This window comes from Lepidochelys kempii, chromosome 24 (genome assembly GCF_965140265.1).
Source record: "Lepidochelys kempii isolate rLepKem1 chromosome 24, rLepKem1.hap2, whole genome shotgun sequence".
NCBI classification, from domain to species: Eukaryota; Metazoa; Chordata; order Testudines; family Cheloniidae; genus Lepidochelys; species Lepidochelys kempii.
The window spans coordinates 12,009,379-12,021,607 of record NC_133279.1 but is presented as its reverse complement, the minus strand read 5'-3'; positions in this window follow the sequence as shown (position 1 = coordinate 12,021,607).

Genomic DNA, 12,229 nt, shown 5'->3' with positions numbered 1-12,229 from the left:
AAACAGTTAAATAATAATTGGGCCTGAAGGAGAGAGAGAAGAAGTGAGAAGGTGACTCAATAACTTACTGATTTGGGTGCTCCCTGCAATGTAGAAAATTCAGGTTCAAGTCCCTGCTCCAAGAAATAAATTACTTCCACAAAGTGGAACAGCTTCAACAGACTGAGTTACACACACACCAGAATACGCAAGAACTTGGTGGGTAGGGCACTTATGCAGGAGGTGGAAGACATGGGTGCAAGCCCTTGCACTGAATCCGCCCGAGTCGGGATTTGAAATCAGATCTGCTACATCCCCTGTGAGTGTCCAAACTACTAGCCTACGGCATATTCTTGGGAACATGCATGCGCAGCCAGGCAGCCATGAAAATTTCCAGTCTGCTCACCCCCCAGCAGTCTTCTGTGTGGGTTAGGTGTGCTCTGAGTACACCTACCAGATCGGGTCCTGCTAAGGAGATAGGCAGGGGAACACCAGGGCTGAGGCATGAGCTGGGGGGCCGTGTCAGGAGTTAGGTGGTTTTGCACATGCCCAGCGGTGGAAACTTGGGCACCTGTGGGTGGCAGTTGAGTGGTGGGGGTTCTGAATGTCGGTGGAGCCTAACTGAAGTGCAAGGCCTGCTAGCCGGGGCCCCCGTGCTCTTCCACTGGATCAGCACTGGATCCACGAGCCAGGGCTCATGTGCTCTGCCACCAGATCAGCAAAGCATCCGCTAGCCAGGACCCCTGTGCTATACTGCTGGATCCATACAAGGCCTGCTAGTTGAGGCTCCCTTGCTGCTCCACTGGCTCATTGCAGGGCTTACTAGCCAGGGCCTCCATCATCTACCACAGGATCAGCAATGGGTCTGCTAGTCAGGGCCTTATGGTGCATCACTGGATCATTTTGGGGACTGCTAGCCAGGATCCCTGACTGTGAGTGCACACCTCAGGGAAGACTGTCAGAAAACAGGGCAGACACCCCAAATTAGTGGTGTGTTCTATAATTAGATTTCACCAAACCAGTGACAAATGTGAACTCCTGGATCACTATCCCAGTTTTACCACAGAGTCACAGACAGTCCCTTAGACCCTCTAATCTATCTTGACACCCAGACAAACTGGACTTTGTGATAAAATGGTCACTTACACCAAAAATAATACCACATTCGGGTTGCTTTCAGTCCTAAGAGACCAGTCACTTACCCCAGATCAATTGGTGCCTAGATTTTATGCCAAAGTCAATGCTTGTAGCCAATTTTATAGTAAGCTAACTAACGTTTTATTAGCGAAAAAAAGGAAATGAGAGTTATTGAGGGTTAAAGCAGATAAAATATATGCACAGGTGAGTCACAGTTTGTAATTCCTAATGGTGGCGGAGATGTAATAAACTGCCAGTTTCCCAAAAGTCTATTCTGGGTACCCAGATTGTCTCTGGGAATCTCTGCTTTGCATCTGGTACACTTCCCTGTAAGAGCCCAAACAGTTCAGAGATGAAGGACTTTTTGTCAAGTCCATAGGTATAGCTTCTTCTCAAAGAAAACAAGCTGAAAATTCCCAGTCTTACTAATTTCTCATCATATGGAATCTGTTCCATACCCTGATAATTTTTGTTGCCTTTTTCTGAACCTTTTCCAATTCCAATATATCTTTTTTGAGATGGGATGACCACATCTTCACACAGTATTCAAGATGTGGGCATACCATGGATTTAAATAGAGGCAATATGATATTTTCTGTCTTACTATCTATTCCTTTCTTAATGATTCCCAACATTCAATTTTCTTTTTTGATTGCCACTGCACATTGAGTGGATGTTTTCAGAGACTCCAAGATCTCTTTCTAATTTAGACCCCATAATTTTATATGTATAGTTGGGATTATGTTTTCCAATGTGCATTACTTTGCCTTTATCATCATTGAATTTCATCTGCCATTTTGTTGCCCAATCACCCACTTTTGAGAGATCCTTTCATAGCTCTTCTTGGTCTGCCTGGGATTTTGAGTGGTTTTGTATCATCTGTAAATTTTGCCACTTTACTGTTTACCCATTTTTCCAGATCATTTATGAATATGTTGAAAAGGACTGGTCCCAGTACAGACCCCTATTTACCTCTGTCCATTCTGAAAACTGATAATTTATTCCTACACTTTCTTTCCTATCTTTTAATTAGTTACCAGTCCATGAGACGACCTTCCCTCTTATCCCATGACAGCTTAGTTTGCTTCAGAGCCTTTGATGAGGGACTTTGTCAAAGGCTTTCTGAAAATCTAAATATACTATATCCAATGGATTCCCCCTTGCCCATATGCATTAGTAGGACCGTTGCCAGCAGATTGAGGAAAATGATTATCCCCCTCTATTCAGCATTGGTGAGTCCACATATGGAGTACTGCATCCAGTTTTGGGCCCCACACTACAGAAAGGATGTGCACAAATTGGAGAGAGTCCAGCGGAGGGCAATGAAAATGATTAGGTGGCTGGGGCACATCACTTATAACAAGAGGCTAAGGGAACTGGGCTTATATAGTCAGCAGAAGAGAAGAGTGAGGGGGGATTTGATAGCAGCCTTCAACTACCTGAAGCAGGGCTCCAAAGAGGATGGAGCTAGGCTGTTCTCAGTGATGGCAGATGACAGAACAAGGAGCAATGGTCTCAAGTTGCAGTGGGGGAGTTCTAGATTGGATATTATGAAAAACTATTTCACTAGGAGGGTGGTGAAGCACTGGAATGGGTTACCTAGGGAAGTGGTGGAATCACCACCCTTAGAGGTTTTTAAGGCCTGGCTTGACAAAGTCCTGGCTGGGATGATTTAGTTGGAGTTGGTTCTGCTTTGAGCAGGGGGTTGGACTAGATTACCTCATGAGGTCTCTTCCAACCCTAATCTTCTATGATTCTATGATTCTGAAGGGTCAAAATCCATTTGCTGTGGATGTAAAATCTTAACTACAGTTTCTGCTAAGAATTTTTCATACAGGCCTGGATGAGGACTAGCTAACAAAGAACAATACATGGCTAAGAGAAAGCTGGGGTAAACAGATAACCTTGTGTGTTTCTAGTCAGTGAGCAGAGTCGGCATAACTCTGAATGTAATTGGGCATCCTTATTGCGAGTTATAGACACATGAAGTGCTAAGAAAGGCCTCACAGTTACTCCCTATTTCAGGGAGGAGATAGTAGTACAATACCCCTCAGATTCCAGACAGAGTTCAGGGAGAGGCCTAATATGATTGACATGAGTTATGACACCCTCCCCTCACAGATGTATGCCAATCCTAGCCCACAGAAATGCAAGGGTAAACTTATAAACAATTGTTATTGTTAAATACTAATTACTGCTTCTTTTCTTTAAATCTCCAGGAATGTACCTGTTGGTCAACTGAGAGAGCTGCTATCTCATTCCTCTGGACTCCAAAATTAGGATTTAACCTATATACTTTAACAAACATAGTTTGGGGGTAATTACCTGTGTGTCAGCAATATGTTAATTTGGGCCATGGGCGGAGCCATTATGTAATCTTTTAGACCATTGGCCTATTGTGCTTATCTTGTCTTGCTGCTAGAACCTATCCAGGGGTTTGGGAAACCCACCCCCGTCACTTCTCTCCGCCCAATGAGCACCCTATACAATCTATTGTAATTAATTGTTCTGCAGTGTCTCTGAGCCTAATAACCAAAGTGACACTCCGCCAGCACTGTGTGTAATACATTCCTGTGCTTGACTCTACACGGTATGGATTACTGTCCTTCAATTCTATGCTTGTTAACCCCCTGCAAAGAATTCAAGTGGATTGGTGAGGCATAATTTCTCTTTACAAAAATCATGTTGACTCTTCCCCAACAAATTATGTTCATCTATGTGTCTGACAATTTTGTTCTTTACTATAGTTTCAACCAGTTTGCCCAGTACTGAAGTCAGACCTACCAGCCTGTAATTTCTGGGATCAGTTTTGGAGCCCTTTTTAAAAATTGACATCACTTTAGCTATCCTCTAGTCATTTGGTACAAAAGCTGATTTAAACGATAGGTTACAAACTACGGTTAGTAGTTCTGCAATTTCATGAGTTCCTTCAGAACTCTTGGGTGAATACCATCTGGTCCTGGTGACTTATTACTGTTTAGTTTATCAGTTTGCTCCAAAACCTCCTCTAATGACACCTCAATCTGCAACTGTTCCTCAGATCTGTCACCTAAAAAGAATGGTTCAGGTTTGGGAATCTCCCTCACATCCTCAGCTATTAAGATCAATGCAAAGAATCCATTTAGTTTCTCCGCAATGGCCTTATCGTTCTTCAGTGCTTCTTTAGCATCTCAATCGTCCAGGGGCCAATAAGGCCTGGTAGTTTGAGATCAGAAATTGGAGAATAGTTGACGAGAAGACCTTGTGACCAGAAGGTCCAGCCATTTGTCCTCCTTATCCTCCAGAGTGGAGCGTGGGTGCTGTTGCCTGGCCTGCTCAGTTGCCACTTGGATAATGAGGGAATTGGGTGGGGTGTGGAAGAAAAGAAACTCTGACTCTTTAACTGATACATAGTACCTTTTTTCTGCCCCTTTGGGGGTAGGTACACAAGTGGTCATGGTATGCCAAACAGTTCAAGCCAGTTGAAGAATGGCATAGTTCGGTAGAGCAACCCTGGTCAGCACGGAGACATGAAGGATGTCCAGAAGTTGATGCTGTTTGTCTTGTACTTCCTCCAGTGGAATATGAAGGTCCTCAGCTACCCTGCGTAAGAGGTCCTGGAGCTGATAAAAGTCACTGGGAGGTGTCAGGGTTCCTTCCCCATTCTGAACTCTGGGGTACAGATGTGGGGACCCACATGGAAGACCCCCTAAGCTTATTCTTAGGTTAAAACTTAGCTTAGGTTAAAACTTCCCCAAGGCACAGATTCCTTTCTTGCCTTGGGATCGCTGCCACCAAGTGATTTAACAATCAGGGAAAGAACCACTTGGAGTCCTATTCCCCCAAAATATTCCCCCAAGCCTACACCCCCTTTTCTGGGGAAGGCTTGAGCATATATCCTCACCAATTGGTTACAAAGGGACTACAGACCCAAACCCCTGGGTCTTAGAACAATTGAAAAATCAGTCAGGTTCTTAAAAAGAAGGATTTTATTTAAAGAGAAAAAGGTAAAAGAATCACCTCTGTAAACTTAGGCTGGTAGTTAACCTTACAGAGTATCAGAAAATTCAAAGAGCACAGAGGAACCCCCTCTAGTCTTAGTTTGAAAGTAACAACAAAACAGGGATAAAACTCCCTCTAGCAAAGGGAAAATTCACAAGTTGAGAAAATAAAGGTAAACTAATACACCTTGCCTGGCTGTTACTTACGAGTTTGAAATATGAGTTTGTTCAGAAAGTTTGTTCAGAAAGATTTGGAGAACATGGATTGATATTCGGTCCCTCTTAGTCCCAAGAGTGAACAGCCCACAGGAAAAAAAAACAAACCAAAACAAAGTCTCTTCCCCGCCACCCCCAGATTTGAAAGTATCTTTGGTCCCTATTGGTTCCTTTGGTCAGGTGCCAACCAGGTTACTTGAGCTTCTTAACCCCTTACAGGTAGGGAGGAATTTAGGCCACCCCTATGGTTATGACAGGAGGCGAGGGAGAAGCTGAGGTCACAGCAGCATCTGGAGAGGATGATGGGAATTGTTCCTGTTCAGTTGGTGCTGTTGGAACTGGACTGAGCAGTTCATTCTCCAGAACTGCTTTCAGTGGTGCCTGAAGCAGGGATAGGGGTGAACCCTCTCTTGCTGAATGGGAAGACTCTGAAAGTGGATATTGAGGCCAGGACCCTCCCTACTGTCAAAAGGATGGATCTGGGGATACTGTGGCTGGCCCCATGTAGTGGCTCCTCTGCTGTGGGAGAGGAGGGTACTGCCATGAAGCTGGTGGCCCCTTAGGGTACTTGTAGCAGCAGTAGGGGATGGGCAGCCCTTGAGCTTCATCCAACTCCTCCAATGATGAGAACTTGGACCCCAGTTCAGTGGCGGTACCGCTGGAGCTGGTGTAACTGTATAAACCATAGGAGAATGGATGGAAGCCTGAGTTGACTGAGGTAAGCCCTGGGTTGGAGATCGTAACTCTCTAGTCACAGGCAGCAGAGGAAGGCTAGAGATCTCAATTCCCCAAGGGTAAAGAATTCATGTGGTTTTGGCACTGTCTCCAACCTCCCCGGTGTTAGCAGGAACTGGGGCTGGAGCAGAGGACTGTCTCAAAACCGATGTTCCCCTTAACTTAAGGGGGCCAAAAAGAAAGGCATGTGCTCGGTACCAGTGGATCTGCTGGTCTGCGTGATTTTTTGTCTCCATCTTTTTTATGGCAGCCATTCAAGTATTTGAAGAATGCTATCATGTTCCCTCCTTAATCTCCTCTTCTCCAAAATAAACATACCTTCTTCCTTCAACCTTTGCTCATATCGTTTGCATTTCATCCCTTTGATCATCTTTGTCACTCGCCTCTGGCTCCTTTCCAGTTTCTCTACATCCTTTCTATACATTTGGTGACCAAAATTGCACACAGTGCTCCATCTGAGGCCTAACCAGCGCCGAATACAGCAGTACTATCTCCTCCTGTGTCTTGAATGCTATGCCTTTGTTAATGAAATCTAAAATTGCATTTACTTCTTTTCTCATCAGCATCATATTGTTGACTCATGTTGAGGTTGTGATCCACCACATTGCAGATGGAAATGGTAGAATTATCAATAATAATGCAGAAAAGGCAGATGTGTTCTTAGTGAAACTGATGCAATGGTGTCTGCCTCAGTGTGCGGACAGCCCAAAAGAACGACTGAGAGGGGTGAACACCACTCTCTGGAGTAGCAGCTTTAAAATACAGTGATGATGCCTCAGTGCCAGTGTTGACTGTCTATCACTGATCATTTCAGTGAATGGAATAGAGAATCCCATAGGTTTGGGATTTGGGTGTTGCTGCAAGGAAGGAAATGCAGAGAGAAGGACACAGGAAACTCATACAGACAGAGAAGAGGGAGAGAAAAAGAAAGGAGGATGGGGAAGGCAGAGAAAATCAGGGCAGAGATAGTGCTGGTCAAAAGACGATCAGTTTTTTTCACTGAGAGACAAATGCAGTGAGAAGGCACTGAACAAACAATACATAACTAAACCTTCACCACCATTACTGGCTCTGATCTGTCTTTGATCTTAGTGCAAAGCTCCTGCTGACATTGGTGAGTATCTGCTGTACACTGTGGGGAGTGTATCGTCCTGAATACATACTTGGCCCATGGACCATACTGAAAGATAGACCTCCTTCTGCTCCTTTGAATGAGTTTGGCATTCCTGGCCTAGAGCATGCTGCCTCCTACTGGAATAAGTAGTTTGTGTTCCCTCCCTAAACTCAAGGAGCAGCCAAAGGGTTGGATGTGGAGACACTGATATAGAGCTGTGGTGTGAAGAGCAGGTTTCTCTATTGAAGTCATCGTCATCAGCCATGGAGCATCACAATCATGGAAGAAGCCCAGATCTTGGCTTCACAGAAGGAATGAGAGATTTGCTCTTTACACTCACAGCAGCAATAATGCAAAACCCAATAAAGAGCCTGAATGGGCTGCTTCAAAGGCACTCGGAGAAGTTTGCTGCAGTGGGGCTGGGTTTCTTAGAATCAATATATTAGAAAACAGAATCTCAGTTACCCCAGTGCATTATGGTGCAGCATACCCCAGAGCATGGGAAAACTGAAACGAATATGGGACCTACAGAAAAGGCTGTATATATGCCACGTAACTAGTATGACATTTTTCTCTACACTCCATCTACACAAGTCCAAGGAGCCTTCCGTCAGCAGAGACAGCAACAGTTTGGCAATGCAGCATGATATAAAGGATGCTACACAAGTGAAGTTTCTCTATGGGAGTGCATTATGTCTCTTTTTTGTTTTACTGTTCTATTAGTCTAAAATAAAAGTCAGTGAAGATTGAGTTAACAGATTGCTCTTTGTGTGTGGAAGACATAACATCCCCCAGCCCTTTGCCCAGCGTGGGAGGTGGGCACAAAAGTACAGATCCCCAAAGATCAGCAGACAGAGTCAACAGCTGGGCACTGCATTGGGACGGAAGAACCCAATGCACTTAGGACGAAAGAACCCAATGCACAGCTACAGACTAGGGACCGAATGGCTAGGCAGCAGTTCTGCGGAAAAGGACCTAGGGGTGACAGTGGATGAGAAGCTGGATATGAGTCAGCAGTGTGCCCTTGTTGCCAAGAAGGCCAATGGCATTTTGGGATGTATAAGTAGGGGCATAGCGAGCAGATCGAGGGACGTGATCGTTCCCCTCTATTTGACATTGGTGAGGCCTCATCTGGAGTACTGTGTCCAGTTTTGGGCCCCACACTTCAAGAAGGATGTGGATAAATTGGAGAGAGTCCAGCGAAGGGCAACAAAAATGATTAGGGGACTGGAACACATGAGTTATGAGGAGAGGCTGAGGGAGCTGGGATTGTTTAGCCTGCAGAAGAGAAGAATGAGGGGGGATTTGATAGCTGCTTTCAACTACCTGAAAGGGGGTTCCAAAGAGGATGGCTCTAGACTGTTCTCAATGGTAGCAGATGACAGAACGAGGAGTAAGGGTCTCAAGTTGCAGTGGGGGAGGTTTAGATTGGATATTAGGAAAAACTTTTTCACTAAGAGGGTGGTGAAACACTGGAATGCGTTACCTAGGGAGGTGGTAGAATCTCCTTCCTTAGAGGTTTTTAAGGTCAGGCTTGACAAAGCTCTGGCTGGGATGATTTAACTGGGAATTGGTCCTGCTTCGAGCAGGGGGTTGGACTAGATGACCTTCTGGGGTCCCTTCCAACCCTGATATTCTATGATTCTATGATCTGTCTGAAAATGAGTATTTGAAACCATAATGAAAATCACCATGGTCCAGACAAGCATTTCAAATGTTAATATCATAATAAAAATGATAAAATATTTCAAACATAGCAAAGAATGGATCCCTCACTGGGGACAATGCAACAGTTTAAAAATTCACCCACTTTTGAGTTAGAGCTAAAAAAAAATTAGAGCCAGATTTATTTTACACTGATCTTCTTACTGCTTGGAAATGGCCAAAGTTATTTCAGAGTAACTATGTGGGGAACTAAGATTTAATAATGGGCTCTTCAAACTAGCAGGAAAAGGTTTAACATGATCCAATGGCTAGAAGTTGAAGCCAAACAAATGCAGACTGGAAATAAGGCATACATTTTTTTAACACTGAGCATAATTAACCCTGGGAACAACTGACCAAGGGTGGTGGTGGATTCTCCATCACTGTCAGTTCTTTAAATTAAGATTGGATGTTTTTTCACAGAATCATAGAATATCAGGGTTGGAAGGGACATCTAGTCCAACCCCCTGCTCAAAGCAGGACCTAATCCCCAAATAAATCATCCCAGGCAGGGCTTTGTCAAGACAGACCTTTTCTGAAAGCTCTGCTCTAGGAATTATTGTGGCCTGTGTTATACAAAGGGTCAGACTAGATGATCTTAATGGTCCATTCTGGCCTTGGAATCTACAAATCTATGAAAAACTTTCCCAGAAAAAAAGGAAAGGTCCCCTCTGGGCAGAGGAATTGTTTATTAACAAAGGGGTTGTAATAGAAAGCCGTTATTTCTACCTACCTACCTAAAATGTCCCCTACACCACCCAGCAGCATAATATGTAAGGTCCACGCAGCATTATAACTTGCTCCCACAAACTCTGCAATGTAACAAAGTGGTAAGTGACATGATAATACCAAGCTCTGTTGCCATACACCAAAACATTCATATACCAAGATGTTTCATCTGATTTCTTTTGCATAAAGAGCCCTTGGGATCTTCTTATAAATCAGCAACCAACTGTTCCAGTGTCATAAACAGAATATTTGAATATAAATCACATCAGATGCAGATACATTTACCCCAGTGCAGGTATTTTCTCTCATGCTTATGTAACACTGACAAACCCCAGTCATCGACAGGCAGGATCAAACCTAGAGTCTCTGGAGCTTAGTGCATGAACCTCTACCACATGAGCTAAAAGCCAACTGGCTGTTAGTTAAGGCTGTAGAGCATACTCATTTTATCTGTCTCTTAAGTGGTCTTGGTGCCACTAGAGAGGACAGAACACCACACCCAGGAGGTGTGGGGGTTACACTTAATTCTCTAGGCAATGGGAAATAGCAGGGATGGGGGAAGGGGAGGATGCAGTGGGGCTGGAGATTACTGTGCGGATTGGAGGGGCTAAGAAGGGACATGAAAGCCACAACAAAAATAAGAAATCAATATATAACAAATGGAAAAAAGGAGAGATTGATGGCACTAGATTATGAAGGACTCCATAGTTAAGGTTGAGCAGAGCTTTCTGTTCAACAGTCAACTTTTCAAAGTGCTCTAAAATCTGCATGGAGATTCAGATAGTCTTGAAAATTGCTGTGTCTCATCAGGGCCTAAAGTAGGGTTAGCCGTGCAGAGTTTGGGTCATGTGGTCAAGGGGTTCATGAGATACACTGACCAGAAAAAAAGAGCTGTCAGTAAACTCTTCCTGTTCTTACAACAGATTTTTGTACACCTTTGGCTCAAATCATGCACAGATCTGCCCCCAGACTGAGATTAGCTGGTCAGATTTTACCACCACATCACAACCGCTCCTCTGATGAAGGCCTGGGACATGTAAGGAATAGACTGAATTTTCTTGAGTTCTGGAGGCCTCAAGACACAATGGGGTTTTACTGTCTTGGCAGCAGCACTGCTGACAAAGATCAGGAGTTGTGGTGGATCACAACCTCATCCTGAGTCAGCAATGTGATCCGGTTGCAAAAAAAGCAAATGCAATTTTGGGTTGCATTAAGAGAGGCATGGCATGCAAGTCACAAGAGGTGATGGTACCATTCTACTCGGCACTGGCTAGGCCTCAGCTGAAGTACTGTGTCCAGTTTTGGTCACCAATATATAGAAAGAATGTTGAGAAACTGGAAAGGACCCAGAGCACAGTTGCCAACTTTCACGTGGTAAATAAGCACCCCGACTTTCACAATAAGCCGAAAATCAAGCTAATCCCATTTCAAAACAAGGCCAAAACAAGCCAATCCCTAAGAACCCCAACACTCTGTGTGACTAGATCCCCCAGGCGTGCAGTCTGGGACTGTGGTGGATCCGCTGTGCATCTCTGACTTTCTCTCCCCATTGCCCCTGCTTGCTCCTTGCCCTCCCTTTCCCTCCCTTGACCCTGCTTGCTGGGAGCTGATAAAAAAAAAAAAGAAGCAACAAGCTACAAGCCAAACAAGCAACAAGCTACAAGCCAAAAACTAGCTAACAAGCAACTCACAAGCCAATTAAGCCAAAAACAAGCCCAATTTCTGTGTTTTTTTCACAGGTTTGGCATGTCTGATCCTGAGGCGAGTGACAAAGATGATCAAAGGGATGGAATGCAAACCATATGAGCAAGGTTCAAGGAACTGGGTATGTTTCGTTTGGAAAAGAGCAGATTAAGGGGGCATGATAGGAGTCTTCAAATACTTGAAAAGCTGCCTTAAAAAAGATGGAGAAAAGTTGTTCTCTCTTGCCACAGAGGGCTGGACAAGAGGCAATGGGTTCAATCTACAGCATAGCTGATTTAGATTAAATCTCAGGAAAACCTTCCTAACGGTAAGAACAAACTTCCTAGGGAGGTTGTGGAATCTCCTTCACTGGATGTTTTCAAAAGGAGGCTGGAGCCATCTGTCTTGGATGGTTTAGACAATAAATCCTGCATCTTGGCAGGCGCTTAGACTAGGTGACCCCTGCGGTCCCTTCTAAGCCTATGGTTCTATAATATACTTAGACTTTTGTAAGGGATTTGAATTAGCACAACATTCTAATTAAAATGGCATTGTACAATATCAATACAGTACATATTAAATGGATTAAGAACTGGGTAACTGATCTCATATAGTAATTGTCAGTGGGGAATCATCATCATCACCAAATGGGGTTCTGAGGGGTTTTAGAGGGGTTCTGCAGAGCTTGGTACTAGACTCAATGCTACTAAGTATTTATATCAAGTATTTAAGTAAATATAAAATCACTGGTGATAAAATGTAAGGATGACACAAACACTGGCTGAGCGGTCAACAATGAGGAGGACAGCACAGTCATACAGAGTGATCTGTATAGGTTCGTAACCTAAGTTCATTCAAACAGAATTCATTTTAATATAGCCAAATATAAAGCTAGGAACAAGGAATGCAGGCCACGCCTGCAGAATGCAGAATCTAGACTCTAGAGGTAACA